The sequence below is a fragment of the Gossypium hirsutum genome, chromosome A02 (assembly GCF_007990345.1).
Source record: "Gossypium hirsutum isolate 1008001.06 chromosome A02, Gossypium_hirsutum_v2.1, whole genome shotgun sequence".
In the NCBI taxonomy this organism is placed as follows: Eukaryota; Viridiplantae; Streptophyta; class Magnoliopsida; order Malvales; family Malvaceae; genus Gossypium; species Gossypium hirsutum.
Window position 1 is genome coordinate 31,460,041 of NC_053425.1, and position 22,401 is coordinate 31,482,441.

The 22,401-nt window shown below is 35.3% G+C and overlaps 1 non-coding gene across 1 annotated transcript; it reads left to right on the forward strand.

The window, feature by feature from the left end:
* The first annotated feature begins 20,955 nt into the window (after positions 1 to 20,955).
* On the forward strand, positions 20,956 to 21,062 carry LOC121217076 (small nucleolar RNA R71). Its single transcript, XR_005913301.1, has one exon. It is a non-coding gene; the product is annotated as a small nucleolar RNA R71 (small nucleolar RNA).
* Positions 21,063 to 22,401: the final 1,339 nt, after the last annotated feature.

Genomic DNA, 22,401 nt, shown 5'->3' on the forward strand with positions numbered 1-22,401 from the left:
TTCTCACAAAATAACTCCCAATTGAGAGCTTCATCAATTTGTCGAATGCGCGCCATGAAATCAATATCGTTGCTTTCTTTAAGGGTAAAGCCTTTTTCTGGGTGCATCTGTTGATTCTTGAAAACACTTTCGTATCTCACTTTGGCCTCTTCACAGTGTAATTTATTTTGTGATTCGTCAATTTGGGTAGAGGCATGAGTTCTCTTGCAAGGCATGATTAATTTGAACATAAGATGGAAACAAATATTTTCTAAAAAAATTAATTAGTATAAAATATTAATAATTTAATAAATTGGAAAATTAAATAATTAAATCAAATAAAAATTTAGGAGAAAATTTTGTCTTACCATATTTTTATAAAAATTAAAAATTCAAAGCTAATAAATATAAAGCAAAGGGGTTGGTTTAAGGATGGTTGTAGGGTGTCTTGATGGTATGGTGCGATAAGCAAGGGTGTTGGTGCAAGAAGCAATATGCGGTGTGAGCAGCAGGAGGCACTGTCGGCCAGATCCTTACGCGAGAAGAAGGGCATGCATGTGCTGCACGGATGCGGGGAAATGGGTAGCAAGCAGGTGCCTTGAGCAGGCCTGGTGAGCTGCTGGAGCTAGACGTACGGTAGGTGCAGCAACAAGGAGTAGGTTACTGGCACACACAGTGTGCAAGGGGGCTGCTGGGTGCGTGTGTGAGCTGCTAGCCATTTGGGGCTGCTGTTAGGCACGAGGGTGATGTGCAGAGCTAGGCGGTGTTGGGGCTAGAGAGTTCGGCACTAGGGGATTTGGTATTTGGTGGGTTTTGGATGCTAGGATTGATGGAGGGATGAGTGAAAAAAATGGTAAAGGTGGGTGAAATTTATAGTGAAAGGAGTAGGAGTTTAATTAGAACTCTTAGAACAAAGTAATAATTAAGATATTCCAAGTTCTAATTCTACATAGAGTTAACAACAATTAATAATTAATATAATGCATATTAAATTATTATGTGCTATTAATTTATTAAAAATAAATACTTATTAAATAAAATATGATCAAATTTAAACTAATCCTAATTCTATGCAAAGTTGATAATAATTAATATAGATTATAATGGATAAATTATATATTAATGATTATCATCTTATTTATTAAATTAAATTAAAAACATTTATTCTAGATGCCTTTTGAAAATATTTACAATAAGAGACATCTAATTTTTAGTATTTACAAAAAGAGCAACCAAAATTTGAAAATAGTTCAATTAAGTACCTAGACTTAAAGAAAAATTGAAATTAAGTTACAATTTAAAACTTGGATCAAAATTGACCCTTTTATTTGAAAACTTAAAATTTTATTTTGCCATTTAGGGAATAATTTCTTGGAAGATTATGTTAAAATCAATTCTCAGGAAAGATTGGAGGGATTACAAGCAGTCCCGCTTAAGTTCCAATCTCCTATACAGAATTTATTTAAACATGCTAATCCCGAAAATATACCCTAAATCATTTATTAAAAAATAAAAATAAGAAAAATTAAATATATGATAAAATGAGTGAGATTTGATCCTGTTCAATTTTATCTCTCTAATAATGTTTTAAGCACTGAGCATTGACTCAAAAATTACCTCCCTTACTTTGAAGTTCGACAACTCCATATGGATAAACTTGGTGAATCATAAATGGACAGAACCAATTTGATTTTAACTTACCTGGAAAGAACCTTAATATGGAATTGAATAACAAGACTTGCTGACCTGCTTCAAATTCTCGAACCTGAATGTGTTTGTCATGCCATCTCTTAAGTCTTTCCTTGAGTAATTTGGCATTCTCGTATGAGAACATTTTGAACTCTTCTAACTTATTGAGTTGGAGCATCCATTTCACTTTAGCAAGCTTAAGATCCAAGTTGAGTTGTTGGAGAGCCCAATAAGCTTTGTGATCTTACTCTAAGGGCAGATGATAGGCTCTTCCAAAGACCAACCTATAGGCTGACTGTAAGATCATGAAAATAGGGCCTAGTCGGAATGGTGGTTTCGGGACCACAAATCTGACATCAAAATATTTACTTTATGATTATTAAGAGGCCTAGAATATAACTATATGCATGTGTTAAAGTTTCATAAAGAAATTCTTTGAGTAAGGTGTTCAATTGGAAATTAGGGACTAAATTGAATAAACTGCAAAACTTGAATTCTAGAAGCAATTTGTATGAAATTGCTTTGGGTTATGAATTATAAGGTCTTAGAGAGCAACTTTCCAAATCCTATGTTTTTGGACAAAAATGGGCTTGCATGGATGGAATTTTAAGGAAAGGACTTAAGGGCATTTTGGTCATTTGGTATTTTAATGAAATAAAATGGGAAAAATGAACTAAAATCAGCCCATTCTCTTCCTTGTCCAGCCGAAACTTCAAGGGTTTCCATAGCTAGGGTTTTCAAGCTTTCCAAGCTCAATCGTAAGTGCTCCCAATCCCCGTTTTTCATGCTATTTGTATTTTTGAAATCTCAGTAGCTTGCTCTCTCCATTTCTACCCATATTTTATGCTAGGGTTCATGTTTAAAAATTTACCCATGCATGAGTTGCTTGTATTTTTATGGATTATGGAGGAATATGAAAGATGAATGTGTGTTAAACATCTTTTCCTAGTTGATTTTCATGAAAAACCCTTATAGGGACTATTTTGCAAAATATGTAAATGTGTGGTAGAGATGAGAAAATAATGGAAAATGTGGGCTACCATAAGAAGGAAAAGTGTTCGGCTAGGCTTGGGTAAGATAGAAGTGCATGTGTTTCATTATACGAGCCTAGGGACTAAATCGTAAAAATGTGAAAGGTTAAGGGCAAAACGGTCATTTGGACCAAGGGTAGATATTAAACTTGAAATGTATAATTTAGTGTATTAATGAATTAATTTTTTTGTTATAGACCCCGAGGAACAAATTCTGAAGGTCGACCGAGGTAAACGTAAGGTTTCGACATAACCGAAACACAACTCCGGAAAGAATACCAAGTAAGTTTGGATAACGTAAAGTAAACCCCTAATTTGCATATTTGAATGATTTATGAATGCATGATGATTGCATTTATTATTAGCATGAAATATCATAGAAATGCATATTTGATGGTAACATGTGAAAACTGTCTCGGATGAGGTTGACCAAGGGAATTCGATGGATAAACCCTCATTGATATGTGTAAAGAGATTCTACATGTGTTGCAGTAACAATTTAGCCCGGGCGGGTAATCCGTGATCTCAAGTATGAAAAGGATCTAGCTCGGAAGGGTGTTCCTTGAATGATCAAGCCTCCCGAAGAATATGTGTCCATTATGGATTTAGCCTGAACAGGTAATCTGATTAGGGTCTAAATTTAGCCTGGACTGGTAATTCAGATTTGAGCTCATTAAGGGTGTTTGTCATTATAAGGGATTTAGTCTGGACTGGTAATCTCGACATCACCTGATGAGTTCATGATATGGGGGATTTACCCTGGACGGTAATCTTGCCATGAGATGTGAGGTTCACGGGAGTGCATATATGTGAAATGATCATTCGTAAGAATTGACGGTTAATGGGTATTTCATCGAGATTTCCTAGAAACTCAGCGGGATTAATATGATGTATGTCAATAAGATGATGAACGATGAGCTCATCTACATAAATTACATGATGCTTTGTTATGAAACTAACTCATTGATTGAGTGCATGTGATAGGGAATCGTTTCATAATTGATGATTTCATGATTTAAATATGGATGTATGCTAATTATTTGGTAAGTTTACTTTCCGGTTATTCGAGCTTACTAAGCATGTAAATGCTTACCCCTCTCTTTTTCCTTGTCTCATAGAGCTCGAGGACTCGAAAGGATTGGAAGACGATTGGAGAGTCAACCACTATCAACTAGACAAGCTTTGGTATAAAGACTTTGTTCGTTTTGTTCAATGGCATGTATAGTATTTTTGAGTATTTTGTTATATGTGCCATTTGATTTGCCAAATGAAGGCATGTAAAAATATGTTTATTTCTTTGTATATGGCCATGAAAATTGGATTAATTGAAGTAGGCTATGACCTACGAATTTATGTATGGTTTTATTTACAAGTGATGGGTCGTTACCAATTGGCAATGAGTCACATGAACGATCCAATTTCCGATGAATTAAAGTGACATGGGAACCCATAAACACTAAATAGGAAATAACCTATCATGTATGAAACCAATGCATGAGGTTTCCATACATCTAGTTTAATCAAGATTTTTTACAAATGTATAATTGCGTTTTACTTTGAATTTTGTAACCATTAAGCACAAGTAGTAGAAAGGGGTGACTAAAGGCTTTGGAAAATAGCCTATTAGAGTTCAGAGGGTGGCCGTGTGTGATACACGGTTCCCTCCCATGGGCGTGTGCTATGGCCGTGTGTCCCCTGCACTTAAAATTTTAGCTCAAAGTTGTACACAGGTAGTCGACACAGGCGTGCACCATGGCCGTGTTAAAAAGACAGTGTCGTCTATGGGTAGGCAACACGGGTGTGTGCCATGGCTGTGTTGATAAGTCGGTGTTGCCCACGGCTGAAGGGCATGGGCTTGCCCCAAGTCACACGGGCGTGTGAGTCCACACGGCAAACCTACTCGGGCGTGTGACACTTTATGATAAGGAAAAATTTCCTAAGGAGCCTAAGGTTTATCGAACGTACCCGAATTTGTCCCACACTGCCTTTAGGTATGTCATAGGCCTCGAAGCCTATATAAAGGACGAGTTGTTCATGGATGAAAAGCTTAAAATTTGAGTAAAACTTGGTGACCCAATTTGGTACATTTCAAAATGTAAAGTTCTGGTAATGCCTTGAACCTTATCCCGACGTCGGGAACGAGTGAGGGGTGTTACACTAACATCCCTAAAGGTGTCTTGTATGCTGTCCTGCAGGCTCATAAAGAATCATCCAATCTTTTGGACCAATCTCGTCGGTTCGGGAAAATTACCTTTTCAGGTATGCCTTTGATCTCTTTGTTTGCCAGTTCAGCTTGCCCATTTGTCTGCGGGTAGTAAGCTGTAGCAACCTTGTGCTTTATTCCATGCTTGTAACACCCCTTACCCATGTCCGACGCTGGAACAGGGTACGAGACATTGTCGAACTTAATCATACACTTTCATGCAAAAATCGGTTCATAAAATCTCTTTTAATTCAAACCTTTCAAACACATACATGTTGTCCCTTATTTGGGTCTACGAAGCCCAAAACATTCATCGAAATTGATTCGGGACTAAACCGAGAACATTGAAAAGTTTCAGGAAAACTTAGGAAATTTTCCCATGAAACAGGGTCACACGCCCGTGTGGACATAGGGACACGCCCGTGTCCTCAAATCGTGTAACTCTCTGTTTATAAGGTCGGCATGTACATCGAACCACACGGTCGGGCCACACGCCCGTGTCTCCAGGCCGTGTCTCTCACACGGTTGAGACACAAGGCCTTGTCTCAACCCATGTAGCCAACACATAGGCTATTTTCCAAGCCTTCATGTTACCCATAATCTCTTACAACCTTATGCACATCAAAATCGCAAATCATGGCATCATTTTAGTGATTAAACACTCTTTATTAAGATATATCCTTAACATTAACATGTCCTCTTACAAGTAATGCATCTATTCATGCAATACCAAGTCTAGATTCCTTATTTCACATTCATAAAACTTTTCATTTTGATGACTACTTTTACCATTATACTATGGTTACGAACTTATCCATCAAGCACTCATGTTCAATCATTATCACGTTGTGTATATAACGTGCAATTACTACATGGCTATGACCACCTCAATTGGTCATAGAGCATACATCCAACACACATGCCATATTACTAACCATGCATGACAAACAAATATAATCACATTATAAACATTAGACATGACATGAATAGCTAGGCTTATAAGCCATAATCAATATGAGTCACATCTCATGGAAATATGCATATAACTCAATTTAATCCAATACATTTGGCCAAAGCAAAATAATACATGTCAATCAACTAGATCTCTATACATGCCACTCTCTTGAAATTTCTAATATATACTTCATTATTCTAAAGGTAGCGACTTGATAGTGTGATGCTACCTCCGACGATCTCCAACTCTGAGCTAACCTGAAAACACTAAAGGAAAGGAAATGAAGGGAGTAAGCTTTATAGCTTAGTAAGGCCGTATGAAAATAATAAGCAATTTATCAACTTGCTTCTCATGGGAATACAACCCTATTTGCATTTTTACTCATGTTCCAGTCAAGCAGTTTTGTTGAGTCAAAGTCACTTCATTATTTATATCTGGAGCTACGGAACTCCAAATTAAATTCCAATAATTTTCCCTGAAACTAGACTTACATATCTTCTTACCATTAAATTTTTAGAATTTTTGGTTTAGCCAATTAGTACAGTTTATTCCTTAAAGTTACCTTTTTTCGTTGTCTAACAGTTCTGACCTTTACTAAAAATTAATTATCTCATAATACGGGACTCGGATGATGTTTTCATCTGTTTCTCTTGAAAATAGAGAGTTCTAAGAATATAAATTATAAATCATAACTATTTTTTTGCAATTTTCCATGATTTTCTCAAATCAGAACAGGGGATTTCGAAGTCATTCTGAATCTATCTCACAACAATTTAAATATTTCATAATATGAAACTCTTTTTCCTACACCGTTTCTTCTATGTGAAATTAGACTCATTAGGATTTATTTCATATTTTATTTAGCCTCTAACTCAATTTTCACAATTTTTGGTGGATTTTCAAAGTCGGACTATGGTTGCTGTCTAAAACTATTTTAGTGTAAATTAACAATACTAAGTTTATCACACCATATTAATTCACTTTCACCACATTGGTAAGGTTACATATTTATACATCATAAGTATAGACCTATAATCACAAGGTCATCACAAAATCATTCTCATAAGCATGAATTACCTATTTACATATTCACTAAAGGTGCATCATAAACTGAAATCATTTCTCATGAGCTTGGCATACTTACCTGTGTTACTAATCATATAACATGAATTGAATTCCTATCTCATCAATTTCATGTAAGTACCTGTACCACTCATAATATGGTCATAACCTTTCTCATTTAACTTAAACCATAACTCTCACCGTTGAACCATTCAGAAAGCTATCGGATATTCACTAAGCCTCAAACATAGGGTATAATGCCGATGCCATGTCCCAGACATGGTCTTACACTAACTATCAAAATCGAGGCCGACGCCATGTCCCAGACATGATCTTACACTAGCTCTCACATATCCATGCCGATGCCATGTCCTAGACATGGTCTTACACTACACATCTCGTAGCCGATGCATGTCCCAGACATGTCTTACACTAGCTTACATCTTGAGGCTGATGCATGTCCCAGACATGTCTTACACTAGCTCTCATCTCAATGCCGATGCCATGTCCCGGACATGTCTTACACTAGCTCCCAAATAACCTGAATGTCATGGCTTGAATATCTGAATTGTTTCTTAAGGTTCAAATGGGAATTCTACTATCTCAATATTCATCAAACATAATCATTTCCACAACCAAGTAATTCATGCTATATCAATTTAAACACATATAATAACAATGTAGTTGTATTATTTACATACAACTTACTCGTTTTAATGGAATATCATATTCCATCAAATCTCCAAGCATTCAATCAACACATAAATGTTATTTACATTTGACATCACTTTCTCATATACAATATCATCAGCCTAAACTTTAATAGAATCATGGAAAGATAGAATTTCAAGTATAATAACAATGGCATAAATATCATGCTCATTTAATCACACGGACTTGCCTCAAATGCAATTTCGACTAATGATTCTCTTTTTGTCTTTAACCACACACTTTCTCGATTTAAGCCCAAATCTCAATTTTCTTGATCTAAAATAAAAAAAAGTTCATAAATTTAATCACTTTATCGATCTAGGTATTCAATAACCTATATTTAGACAAAATGTCCATTTTGCCCCTAGACTTTTGCAAAATGACCATTTTACCCCTAGGTCCAAAAATCAATTTTTATCGAATTTCTTCACATCTTAAGCTTAGCCGAACCCTTTTTACTCTTATAGCAACTCCAATTTCTCACTATTTCACATACTTAACATCTATTTTACAACTTATGCAATATAGTCTTTTTAGGTGTTTTCATGCTAACACCTTTTATAAAAGTTGTTTATAAGACACCCAAGACTCATTTTCCTTCATAAAAATTTAGGAAACAACATAAATCCTTTCATGGAAAATTCCTAGACTATTAACCATTTAACAAAATAGTCCCCCCATTAGCTAGTCTATGCTACAATTCCAAAAGTACAAAAATTATCAAAAATAGGCATCTAAATCACTTACTTGCAAAGAATATAAGTGGCTGATATTTTGAGCTTTCCAAGCCCCCTCCTTGCTACCATTTTCAGTGGAAGAAGAAAAAAAAAGATGAAAGGATGACAACTTTTTCTTTTTGTTTTATTTATTACCAAAAAAAGTCACCTAACTTTGACTTTTCAACTCCTATTTGTCTCTATGGCCAGCCAAGCTTGTGAAAGGGGTTTATTTGCACTTTAAACACCCCCAATTATGGTTCTCTAGAAATTAACATATTTAGCTAGCAAATCACAACTTTTTCACTTAATGCGGTTTAGTCCTTTTTCGAAATTAAGCTCACAAACGCTAAAATTAATTCACCAAAATTTTCATGCACTCATATAATCATGCTATAACACATAAAATAATATTAAAAGTAATTTCTCTTGCCCCAAAATAGTGGTTTCGAAACCACTGTTCCAACTAGGCCTAAAATCTGGTTGTTACAATTCTCCCCCTTAGGGACTTTCCCGAAAGTCTTATCAAGAAAGTGGTTCGGTTCTCACATAAACTTCTCTTTCTCACAATCATTGCTAAAGAACTTTTACTCTTTTGTACCTTTAATACTTGTCTCATTAATTTCTTATATTCGAATCATGAGAAAATATTCGTTATACGACGCTTTCAGCAAACCTTAACTTCTATCAGTGAGTTCATGCACTCAAAAGTCTGATCCATACTATCATGCTACATATACACTCTTACTTGAATCTTTTTGAATTTAAAAAGTGAAACTAGTCAGTTCATCTTGGTCTTATGCTCTCTATAATTTCACACAATCCAATTGTTTACCAATTCAACTATCAGTTGCTTATAAATTTCAAAGCCTCCTTTAGCTTCCCCAAGAAATCATGATATAAAACCTAGATCTCAATTTGATTTGTGGAGACTAGAATTCAAAGAAATCCAACAATCATAAAAACACAAATTTCCATGAATTTGATGAGCGAAAATTTAGTATATACCAGCATGATTTACATATCTCGTCAAACATTTAACAATAAGTCTCATAACATTTTTCTCTTTCAGAGACAGGAATAATCCAGATCTGAAATCCATATCAACTTTTTCTCACCTCTTTTATAGTGCTAACACATGAAAAAATAATTCTGATGACACTTGATATACATCCTTAAACTTTTCAACATTTCTAGAATTCATGTACAAAAATCAACAATGTCGAGATCCAAATTCGATCACTAATACACTATTCCTGAGGGTTCCTCGTGAAATTTCTATATATGTTTTGGATTTTTCTGTCCAAGTACTCGTAGCCACAATTTGCTTTCTCCAAGATCATACGATTGCATTATCCCAAATAACATAGATATCTCAATTGAAGGCATTAGTTTCAGTTAACTTACTTAAGAAAAGAGATCTATCATACCAATTGAAATTCAAAATTTCACCACTTAGGCCTTTGCCAATGTCAAATCCTTATACGTAAATTAGAGAAATCAAAATGCTAAAATCACCACATTACCATGATCAAATCAGGAGCATAGTCACACTTGACATGATTATCGTAAGCTAAAGAACACACTTTGAACATGAGTCATAATTGATAGATTATGGAACAAAGATAACAAGAAAACCAAGTAAGGAAATCCATGATAGAGAAGTCCCAAGATACAGAACTATATTGGAAGTCCGAAAACAACATCTTAAGATAATATGAAAGACTTCGATAATTCCCCAGAGGGAAAAAGTCTAGAAGAAAGTATCATTTAATCCCACTGGAATCAAATACGATAATTTAGAGAAACAAAAGCATAGCATCATGTGCATTTTCTCATAAGTTCCCATCAGACTGTATATAACAGAATAACAGAGAGAGGTAGAGCAAAGCAGATTATAAACTAGTCAGACCAACAATGTCTTCGTCTGACATTAAGATCAGATAACATTCTCATATAACAAGAATTTCATCAGAAGATAGATAGCCACTGTAATACTTCATCTCTTAAAATATATCAAGAGAGATAGTCATCATCTACTCACTATGATTTCCATACTCAGACATTTCACGTTTCAAATATTATTCCTCTAACTATTTCTGTCATCACAAATCTCATATTATTGCACTTTCTCAACCTCGTACCTGAGTAATTCGATTTACCAAAGTACATTTCTTCTCTAATTGTGACAGTGCATAATTCACATAATCTTTATGTCAACCTAATACTTTTCTAGCTCTGGCTTACTTATCAACTCATTCTCAATCTTTAATCGTGTTTATAGATATTTCTCCACTGAACTCTTTGGTTTCATACTTGTGAATTTATTCAGCACAATTCTTGTGAAATTCCATTACAATACACCACTCTGGTAAGGGGGTGAGGTCGTAGGGCCTCTGACTCGACTCTCATATACATACACATGTAACACAACTTTCATCATCATAGCAACATCATCAAAATCATATCATTCATTTCAGACAATCCGAAATTCATATTCGGTTTACGCCAACTTTCCAGTTATCTCATTTAAACAAGTATACTCATGCATGCACTCTATGAATTTTGAGTAACTTTACTTATCCCACTCATTTAATCAAACCAATCATGCACATAACATCATACGAGAGCCAACAAACATGGATAAGTATATTCCAATCTATACTTTCATTTCGTACATCATCGTATGCATATCATTACAAATATGTAAATTAATCCAAGCAATTTAACACTTATACTCAAACTATGTGATTTTGCCAACCATATTCGTTCAAGTAAGTATACATGAACATTCTTTCTACCTGTATTTTTAGTAAGTTATCTAAACATATGTATTCACTTGAACAAATCAAGCATGTACACCATGGGATTATCAATCAATCATAGATAAGTTCATTATACCATGCACACATTCTATTTCATGTTCTCATATCACAAATATGTACATATACGTTTCACGAATTCTTGTTTGTACCTTTCCAAGTTTCAACTCTTCATAACTGCACTTTATTGAATACTTTAGCATCATTATCTATGTGATCGGGTGTAGCTCGGTTCAAGAGTACCTTGCCCACACAAGATAGTTCTCATTCATACCGGGAGAAATCACACTATCACAAACTTGTGGCATGTATAGCTAAACTCTTACACGTGCTAGGTTAGTCCGAGAACCGACTAAACCTGGCTCTGATACCACTAAATATAACACCCCTTACCCATGTCTGATACCGGAACAAGGTACTAGACATTACCAGACTTAGACATACACATTCATGCAAAAACTGGGCCATAAAATCTCTTTTAATTCAAAACCTTTCAAACACATGCATGCCATCCCTTATTTGGGTCTACGAAGCCTAAAAGATTCATCGGAATTGATTCGAGACTAAACTGAGAACTTTGAAAATTTTCAAGAAAACTTAGGAAATTTTCCCATGAAACAGGGTCACACGCCTGTGTGGAAATAGGGACACACCTGTGTGCCTTTGGCACGCTTGTGTCCTCAAACCGTGTAACTCTCTGTTTATGATGTCAGCATGTACATCAAACCACACGGCCAAGCCACACTCCCGTGTCTCCAGACCATGTCCCTCACACGGTTGAGACACATGGTCGTGTCTCAGCCCGTGTGGCCAACACTTAGGCTATTTTCCAAGCCTTCATGTTACCCATAATCTCTTACAGCCTTATGCACATCAAAATCACAAATCATGGCATCATTTTAGTGATTAAACACTCTTTTTTAATATATATCCTTAATATTAACATGTCCTCTTACAAGTAATGCGTCTACTCATGCAATACCAAGTCTAGATTCCTTATTTCACATTCATAAGACTTGTCATTTTAATGACCACTTTTACCATTATATTATGGTTACGAACTTACCCATCAAGAACTCATGTTCAATTATTATCACGTTGTGCATATAACGTGCAATTAATACATGGCTATGACACCTCAATTGATCATAGAGCATACATCCAACACACATGTCATATTACTAACCATGCATGGCAAATAAACATAATCACATTATAAACATTAGCCATGACATGAATAGCTAGGCTTACAAGCCATAATCAATATGAGTCACATCTCATGGCCATATACATATAACTCAATTTAAGCCAATACATTTAGCCAAAGCAAAATAATACATGTCAATCAACTAGGTCTCTATACATGCCACTCTCTTGAAATTTCTAATATATACTTTATTATTTCAAAGGTAGCGACTTGATAGTTTGATACTGCCTTCGACGATCTCCAACTTTGAGCTAACCTAAAAACACTAAAGGAAAGGAAAGAAAGGGAGTAAGCTTTATAGCTGATAAACCATAATTTATACATATTTTTATCCCATGTTTAACGCGTTTTATGGATGATTTTCCATTAGAATTGGTGAATTAAATGCTTCTAATGTTTTGATTTCATGTTTTACACTTAGGAGAGCATAGGAAAGAGAAAGGAATGAGAAATAGGCCAAAAACGGAGAAAATGGGCCAAAGTACGAAATCAACACGGCTGGACCCCCTCACACGGGCAGACCACACGGCCGTGTCAATTTGGTAGGCTCGAGCACGGCCTGAAGTAATCACACACGGGCGTGTCCCTGCCGAGCCCAAGTTAAGTCCAATTCTGAAAAGGCTAATTTTGAGGGCTTTTAGGCATTTCAAAGCCTATAAATACACCCTAGAGAAGGAAGAAATGGGGAGGACAGAGTAGAGGGTAAGGAATTACTCCAAGAAAGCTGATTGATTCATCTCAAAAGTCGGATTCATCATCAAGACTGAAGATCTCTCCTCAATTCCCCTTCAGGAGATTTGGGTTTTCTTTATGTTTTGTATTCTTTATTATTCTGAGATGTTTTCTTATTTAGTTATGAACTAAATCCTCTAAATACCTAAGGGGAATGAAACCTAAGACGAATCTTGTTATTATTTTCTGAATTGTATGATAAATATTTGATTTGTTCTTAATTATGTGTTCTTAATTCTTGTTTTGATATCCCAGGATATCGATTCAAGATAAGCTCTTATTCAGAGGAGGAATAGGATAAGCTCTTATTCAGAGGAGGAATAGACCCTGTTTAAGAGTACATTTTTCATAATTAAGCAGAGTTGATTGTGCGTCTAGACATAGGGTGACAAGATTTTGCCGGATTAGGGTGAAACCTAATAAGGGGATCCATAGATCGAGTTAATGCAACCCTAGAGTGTTAATTAGAGAAAAGTCTCGGTTATTCAATATAGGGATTAGATGTTATTAGTCTTTAATATGGATAATAACATAACTTTGGGATCTCTATGGAACAAGTTAAATGAATAAATCGTCCGATTTGGAGCCAAAATAACAAGTACAGTCTAGGTGGATTTTTCTTTAGGTATTGTCTTCATTCAATCGATTTTTCCAAAAGCAAGTCCCCAATTCCATTCTCTGTGCGTTCTTAGATTAGATAATTAGTTAGTTAAAACAAAAACCTCTTTCTTCTTAGGCTAGATAATAAAAAGATAATAATTACTAGTACTTTTAGTTCCTTTGGGTTCGACAATCCGGTCTTGCTAAAACTATAATACTGTTCGTTAGGTACACTTGCCTACATCGCGATAATAGTTATTCAAGAACGAGTAATTATAAATATTTAAAACCTATCATGAAATCACGTGATCAATAGCTTAGTAAGACCGTATGAAAATAATAAGCAATTTATCAACTTGCTTCTTATGGTAATACAACCCTATTTGCATTTTTACTCATGTTCCAGTCAAGCTATTTTCTTGAGTCAGAGTCACTAAATTATTTATATCTGGAGCTACAAAATTAAAAATTAAGTTTTTCTAATTTTCCCTGAAACTAGACTCGCATATCTTCTCACCATAAAATTTTCATAATTTTTGGTTTAGCCAATTAGTACAGTTTATTCCTTAAAGTTACCCTTTTTCACTGTGTGACAGTTCTGACCCCTCTTTACTAAAAATTAATTATCTCACAATACGGCACTCAGATGATGTTCCCGTCTGTTTCTTTGAAAATAGAATCATTAATAATTCTAAGCATATAAATTATAAATCATAAATATTTTTTTACAATTTTCAATGATTTTCTCAAATCAGAATAGGGGATTTCGAAGTCATTCTGAATCTATCTCACAACAATTTAAATATTTCATAATATGAAACTTTTTTTCTTACACTATTTCTTCTATGTGAAATTAGACTCATTAGTATTTAATTTCATAATTTATTCAGCCTCTAACTCAATTTCCAAAAGTTTTTGTGGATTTTCAAATTTGGACTATGGCTGCTGTCTAAAACTGTTTTAGTGTAAATTAACGATACTAAGTTTATCACACCATATTAATTCACTTTCACAACATTGGTAAGGTTACATATTCATACATCATAAGTATAGACCTATAATCACAAGGTCATCACAAAGTCATTCTCATAAGTATGAATCACCTATTTACATATTCATTAAAGGTACATCATAAACTGAAATCATTTCTCATGAGCTTGGCATACATACCTGTGTTACTCAACATGCTCATTTTGATTTCTTACTAATCATATAACATGAATTGAATTCACATCTCATCAATTTCATGTGAGTTCCTGTACCACTCACAATATGGTTATAATCTTTCTCATTTAGCTTAAACCATAACTCTCACCGTTGAACCATTTGGAAAGCTATTAGATATTCACTAAGCCTCAAACATAGGGTATAATACCGATGCCATGTCCCAGACATGGTCTTACACAGGCTCATCCATCAAGTCAATGCCCATGTCCCAGATATGGTCTTACACTGACTATCGAAATCGAGGCGGATGCCATGTCCCAGACCTGGTTTTACACTAGCTCTCACATATCCGTGCCGATGCCATGTCCCAGACATGGTCTTACACTGACACATCTCGTAGCCGATGCATGTCCCAGACATGTCTTACACTTGCTTACATTTCGAGGCTGATGCATGTCCCAGACATGTCTTACACTAGCTCTCATCTCAATGCCGATGCCATGTCCCATATATGGTCTTATACTGGCTCCCAAATAACTCGAATGTCATGGCTTGAAATCCAAATTGTTTCTTAAGGTTCAAACTGGAATTCTACTATCTCAATATTCATCAAACATAATCATTTCCACAACCAAGCAATTCATGCTATATCAATTTAAACACATATAATAACAGTGTAGTTGTATTATTTACATACAACTTACTCATTTCAATAGAATATCATATTCCATCAAAACTCCAAGCATTCAATCAACACATAAATGTTATTTACATTTGACATCACTTTATCATATACAATATCATCAACCTAAACTTTAATACAGTCATGGCAAGATAGATTTTCAAGTATAATAACAAAGGCATAAATATCATTCTCATTTAATCACACGGACTTACCTCAAATGCAATTTCAGCTAATTATTCTCTTTTTGTCTTTAACCACGCACTTTCTTGATTTAAGCCCAAATCTCAATTTTCTTGATCTAAAATAACAAAAGTTCACAAATTTAATCGCTTTATTGATCTAGGTATTCAATAACCTATATTTGGTCAGAATGACCATTTTGCCCCTAGACTTTTGGAATATGACCATTTTACCCCTATGTTCGAAAATCGATTTTTATCCAATTTCTTCATATCTGAAGCTTATCTAAACCCTTCTTACTCTTATAGAAACTCCAATTTCCCACTATTTCAGATAACATCTATTTTACAACTTATGCAATATAGTCTTTTTAGGTGTTTTCATGCTAACACCTTTCACAAAAGTTGTTTATAAGACACCCAAGACTTATTTTCTTCCATAAGAATTCAGCAAACAACATAACTCCTTTCATGGAAAATCCCTAGACTCTCAACCATTTCACAAAATAGTCCCCACATTAGCTAGTTCATGCTATAAGGGTTCCAAAAGTACAAAAATTATCAAAAATAGGCCTCTAAATCACTTACTTGCAAAGAATATAAGTGGATGATATTTTAAGCTTTCCAAGCGCCCTTCTTGCTGCCATTTTCGGTGGAAGAAGAAAAAAAAAGATGAAAGGATGACAACTTTTCTTTTTGTTTTATTTATTACCAAAAAAAAAGTCACCTAACTTTGACTTTTCAACTCCTCTTTGTCTCTATTGCCGGCCAAGCTTGTGAAAGGGATCTATTTGCACTTTAAACACCCCAAATTATGGTTCACTAGCAATTTAACATATTTAGCTAGCAAATCACAACTTTTTCCCTTTATGCGATTTAGTCCTTTTTCGAAATTAAGCTCACAAACGCTAAAATTAATTCACCAAAATTTTCATGCGCTCATATAATCATGCCATAACACATAAAATGATATTAAAAATAATTTCTATAGCCCCAAAATACTGGTTTCGAAACCACTGTTCTAACTAGGCCCAAAATCGGGTTGTTACAATGCTTGTTGAGTAACCGTTTCAACCACTTGTTCACAAAATGGGACCCTTCATCACTGATGATGGCTCTTAGGGTTCCAAACCTTGTGAACACATGCTTCTGTAAAAACTTCATCACCACCTTAGTCTCGTTCGTTGGGTATGCCTCAACCTCAACCCATTTAGACACATACTCTACTGCTACCAATATGTATTTTTCACCAAAAGACGAAGGGAAAGGACCGAGAAAGTCAATACCCCAAACATCGAATAATTCTACCTCAATGATGTTTGTTTGAGGCATCTTATTTCTGTTGGTGATGTTTCCAACCCTTTGACATCGATCACAAATCCTTATGTAAGCATACGCATGTTTAAATAGTGTTGGCCAAAAGAATTCTGCTCACAATACTTTGGACGCAGTACGTGTACCTCCGAAGTGTCCCCCACTCGGAGTTGAGTGACAATGATATAGAATCTTATGTACTTCATCTTCTGCCATGCATCTCCTAATCATTTGATCTGCACACTTTTTAAACAAGTATGGTTCTTCCTAGAAATAGTACTTCACATCATGAAGAAACTTTTTCTTTTGATGATATGCCTTATCAATCGGTATCAAACCACAAGCTACATAGTTAACAATATCAGCAAAACAAAGGGTATTATGGACATGATTTACCTTCAGTATGTGTTTATCTCGAAATGTCTCCTGAATGGGTATAAGTGGAGAATTCCCTTATTAGGGCTCCAGTCTGGACAAGTGGTCTGCTATTTGGTTTTCTACCCCCTTTCGATCTTTAATTTCTAGAAAGAACTCTTGAAGTAGAAGTACCCATTGGATCAGTCTCGGCTTAGCATCTTTCTTGGAAAGTAAATACTTAATTGTCGAGTGATCTGTATAGACAATCACTTTGGTACCTACAAGATAATATTGAAACTTGTCAAAAGCAAACACAATAGTAAGTAACTCTTTCTCTATTACCGTATAATTTAGTTGAGATCATATCAGAGTCGACTTGCGTAGTAGATGGGACGAAAAGCTTTGTTCTTTCGCTGGCCTATGACAGCTCCTATCGCGAAGTCACTTGCATCAAACATCAATTCAAATGGCAAATCCCAGTGTAGTGTGAAGATTATGGGTGCCAAAACTAATTGACTCTTCAAATCTTTGAAAGCTCTCAAGCACTGCTCATCGAATTTGAACATCGTGTCCTTCTCCAATAATTTGCATAAGGGTTTAGCAATTTTGGAGAAGTCTTGATAAATCTTCGATAGAAACTAGTGTGGCCCAAAAAGCTCCTAACACTCTTTACAAATGATGGAGGTGGGAGTTTCTCAATAACATCTACCTTTTCTTTATCTACCTCAATTCCATGTCTCGTTATAAGATGCCCTAGAACAATACCTTCTCGTACCATGAAATGGCACTTTTCCCAATTGAGTACAAGGTTTGTTTCTTCACATCGCTTTAGTACATTGGCTAGATTGGCTAGAAAATCATCATATGTATCTCCAATTATTGAAAAATCATCCATAAAGACTTCCAAGTATTTCTCAACCATATCAGTAAAATAGACATCATACATCTTTGAAATGTAGTAGGAGCATTACATAAACCAAATGGCATGCGTCTAAATGCGAATGTACCATAGGGCAGGTGAATGTTGTCTTGTGTTGATCTTCCGATGCTACTGTAATCTGATTATACCCCGAGTATCCATTGAGAAAGCAGTAATAGTCTTGTCCCATGAGTCTATCCAGCATCCGGTCCAAAAACAGCAAAGGAAAGTAATTTTCCTAGTTGTCTTGTTCAGCTTCCGATAATCAATGCAAATTCTCCATCCCGTAACCGTTCTAGTCGATATCAACTCGTTATTCTCATTCTCAATAACCGTAATACCTCCTTTTTTTACCTATGAAATGGATTGGACTTACCCATGAACTGTCTGAGATGGGGTAAATTATACCTGCATCTAACCACTTGATGATTTCTTTCTTTACCACGTCCTTCATGATGGGGTTTAGTCTTTGTTGTCCATCAATAATCCCTTTCTCGCAATCTTCTAGGCTGATCTTGTGCATGCATACAAACAGACTAATGCCTTGAATATCGGCTATGGTCCGTCAGATAGCCTTCTTGAATTGCTTCAATACTAGGATGAGTTTTTCTTCTTGCTCAATGGTTAATTCCACTGAAACAATCACAGGCAAAGTAGAAGCGTTACCTAAATAAACATATTTTAAATGTGAGGGAAGTACCTTCAGTTATAATTTAGGTGGCTCATCGATTGACGCTTTTGATTGGGATAATCCTTATTCTCTAACTCTAAAGATTGAAAATGGGATTGCGGATTAAATCCCCTTTGATTAGCTTCTAGCAAACCTAAGTATTCATCCTCCTCTTCATCATTTGGAGGGTCTGATGTCAAAATTTGTTCCAATGGGTCCTCAACATAGTTGAGTTCCTTTTCCATGACTAATTCCTCTAAATCAGACACTACCGAACAATTATCAATTGTGTCAGGAAATCGCATAGACTTAAAAACATTAAATGTTACCTGGTCGTCCTGAACACTCATAGTAAGCTCGCCCTTCTGCACATTAATAAGGGTCCTTATAGTTGCTAAGAAAGGCTTTCTTAGGATTATTGGCACTTCTTTGTCTACTTCAAAGTCTAGAATAACAAAGTCAGCAGGAAAAATAAATTTGTCTACACGTACCAATACATCATCGATTTTTTCTTCTGGATGTGCTAAAGATTGATCTGCTAATTGAAGTGTAACCATAGTAGGTCTAACTTCACCTATCTTCAACTTCCTAAATATTGACACGGGCATCAGGTTGATACTTGCACCCAGATCACATAGTGTCTTACCACAATATGTTGCTCCAATGTTGCAAGGCATGGTAAAACATCTAGGATCCTTCAACTTTGGGGGTAGTTTGTCTTGAAGATATGTACTGCATTCCTTTTCAGGGCTACTGTCTCAAATTCTCCAAGTGTTCATTTTTTTTACAGGATATCCTTCATGAATTTGACGTAGTTCGGCATTTGTTCAAGTGCTTCAACCAACGAGATGTTGATATAAAGTAGCTTCAGTACATCTAGGAACTTCTTGAATTGAACTTCTTACTTCTACTTCTAAAGTCTTTAAGGGTAGGGTGGTAGAGGCTTCTTTACTGGAACTGGTTGATTCGTCTTCTATGACAATTTTGCAACTAACAAAGTTGTTAGTTTATCAAAATTAGTTGGTTCAGAAGAAACCTTATCAGATTTTACAGATTTCGGTTTCGGTGAAACTAAAATTTCAACACTTGGTTGAACTTCCTCTAAGTCATGAGAATCAGCTGGCTCCTTTTCAACTTTGATAGTGTTGGGCTCTAATTTCTTTCTACCCCTCAATGTCAACGCTTTACAATGCTCCTTCCCTAGATTCCTCAGATTCTCTGTATCACTAGGTAAAGCACCTTGTGGTCAGTTTTTGAGTTTAGTTACAAGCTGGCCCATTTGGTTTTCTGGGTTTTTAATGTAGCTGCTTGACTTTGGATTAAGACATTATTCTTGGCTATGTATGCCTTCAACAAGTTTTCTAAGCCATTGGATGGTTCAGCTTGAGGTTTTTTTTGAACTTGTTGGGTAAAAATAGGTGGCTTGGTCGGTCTAGGTTAGGCATATGTGTTACTGCGTCCAGCCCCTTAGTTACTCCAGGAGAAATTAGGGTGGTTTTGCCATGATGGGTTATAGGAATGGGGTTGTAATCCTTGCCTTACTCGGTTTTAGTTTTGGTTACCTATATAATACACAGATTCTGGGTTCGATGGACACTCTTCGAACAAATTTCCTTCCCCAAAATAGACACAGGCTATATTTTCATATTGATTCAGTGGCTGTGCTACAAAACTGTTAAACCTATTAGTGGTCAAGTTTTTAAGCATTGAGGATATTCAAGATACTTGAGATGCGACTGAAGTAAGAGCGTCAACTTTATGTATTCCAGCGACTCATCTTCCTAACACTTCTTAATTGGTTGGTCATTGATAATTGTTACTGGCAATCCTCTCAATGATTTCATAAGCCTCATTGTAAGACTTAGAAAGGAGAGAACCATTAGCAGAAGCGTCCACTACCATCCTCTTGTAAGCATTGAGACCATTACAAAACGTCTCAAGTTGGATGCAATGTGGGATTCAATAATGAGGGCACTTCCATAATAATTCCTTTTACCTTTCTCATGCCTCAAACAAGGACTCATCATCCGTTTGTTGGAAAGCAGTGATCTCGCTCCTCAACTTAGCATTCTTGCTAGGCGAGAAATACTTCATGAGGAATCTTTCTACTAACTCTTGTCATATGGAAATTGAATTTGGTGGCAATAAGTTCAACTAGGTTAAAATCTATCATTTAGCGAATATGGGAACAACTTCAATCATAGTGCATCTTCGGGTACTCAGGCTAACTTGAAAAAATCACTCACCTCCATGAACAATTTTAAGTGCAGGTGAGGATCTTTGATAGGCATTCCACTGAATTAGCCCACTGTCTAAAGTATATGAAACATGACTGACTTCAGCTCAAACTATTGTGCCTCGACTTCGGGTCTCCTAATACCCGGATTAAGATCATGAAACACTGGCATGACATACTGTCTTAGAGCTATATCCCTAAAATTAGCAATAAGGATAGGATTTTGAGCAGGGTTTGCTTTGTTTCCTTAATTCAGATTTTCGAAGTTCATCTCTTCGGTCCTTCCCTAACTTGCTTGTCTTTTTCGCTGTCAAAAAGTTCTTTCAATCTTAGGGTCTACAGGGAGTAAATCGATAATTTGGTCAATACTCATAAACACTTGAAATAAACAAAGAAAAATTAACTAAGTTAAAATTGAATAGGAAAATGAACCAAAATGCATAATTAACAAATTCACAAATAATGACTTTTTAAAACAGTCCATAGCAATGGCACCAAAAACTTGGAATGACGAAAATGTGCAAGCGTACACAATCGCAACAAGTAATAAAGTAACAAGTAAATGTCGAGTTATCGTACCCATAGGGACTGTGAAAAGAATTATTTATGAAATTAATTTAAAAAACACTTTGGTGAAGAAAAATATTTTGATTTGAAGAAGTGATTAAAAACTAGAATTTTAACAAAGTAAAATAAATAAAAATAAAATAAAAGTTCTAATGCACGATTTCAAAAGATGATTTTAATCAAGATGACATAATTGTGTTAGATTAATTGCATTTCTTAACTTAGAATTATTAAACTCATGTTCATGTTGTAACGAATAAATTCACGGCAACTCGATAGTTTTCTAACTTATGAACATACTTACCTACCAAAATTCATTTATCTCTTGACTATATCTCTATGCCAATTCAACCGATTAAACAAATTCTAATAAGCAAATGTGTTAATGCACATACATACTTATGAAATTAAAATAATCTCTTGTACATATCACTATGTCAATTCAAACAATTAATTCAATCTCATAAGCACATAAAAGTTTACTTGAGGTAACAATGTATTTCTACCTTGAAATAGTTTAATCACAATAATCTTGCAAGTTATGCAAGGCTAATGTATCGCTAGATACCATTGCTAATTTAACCCTCAGCTACCTTAGAT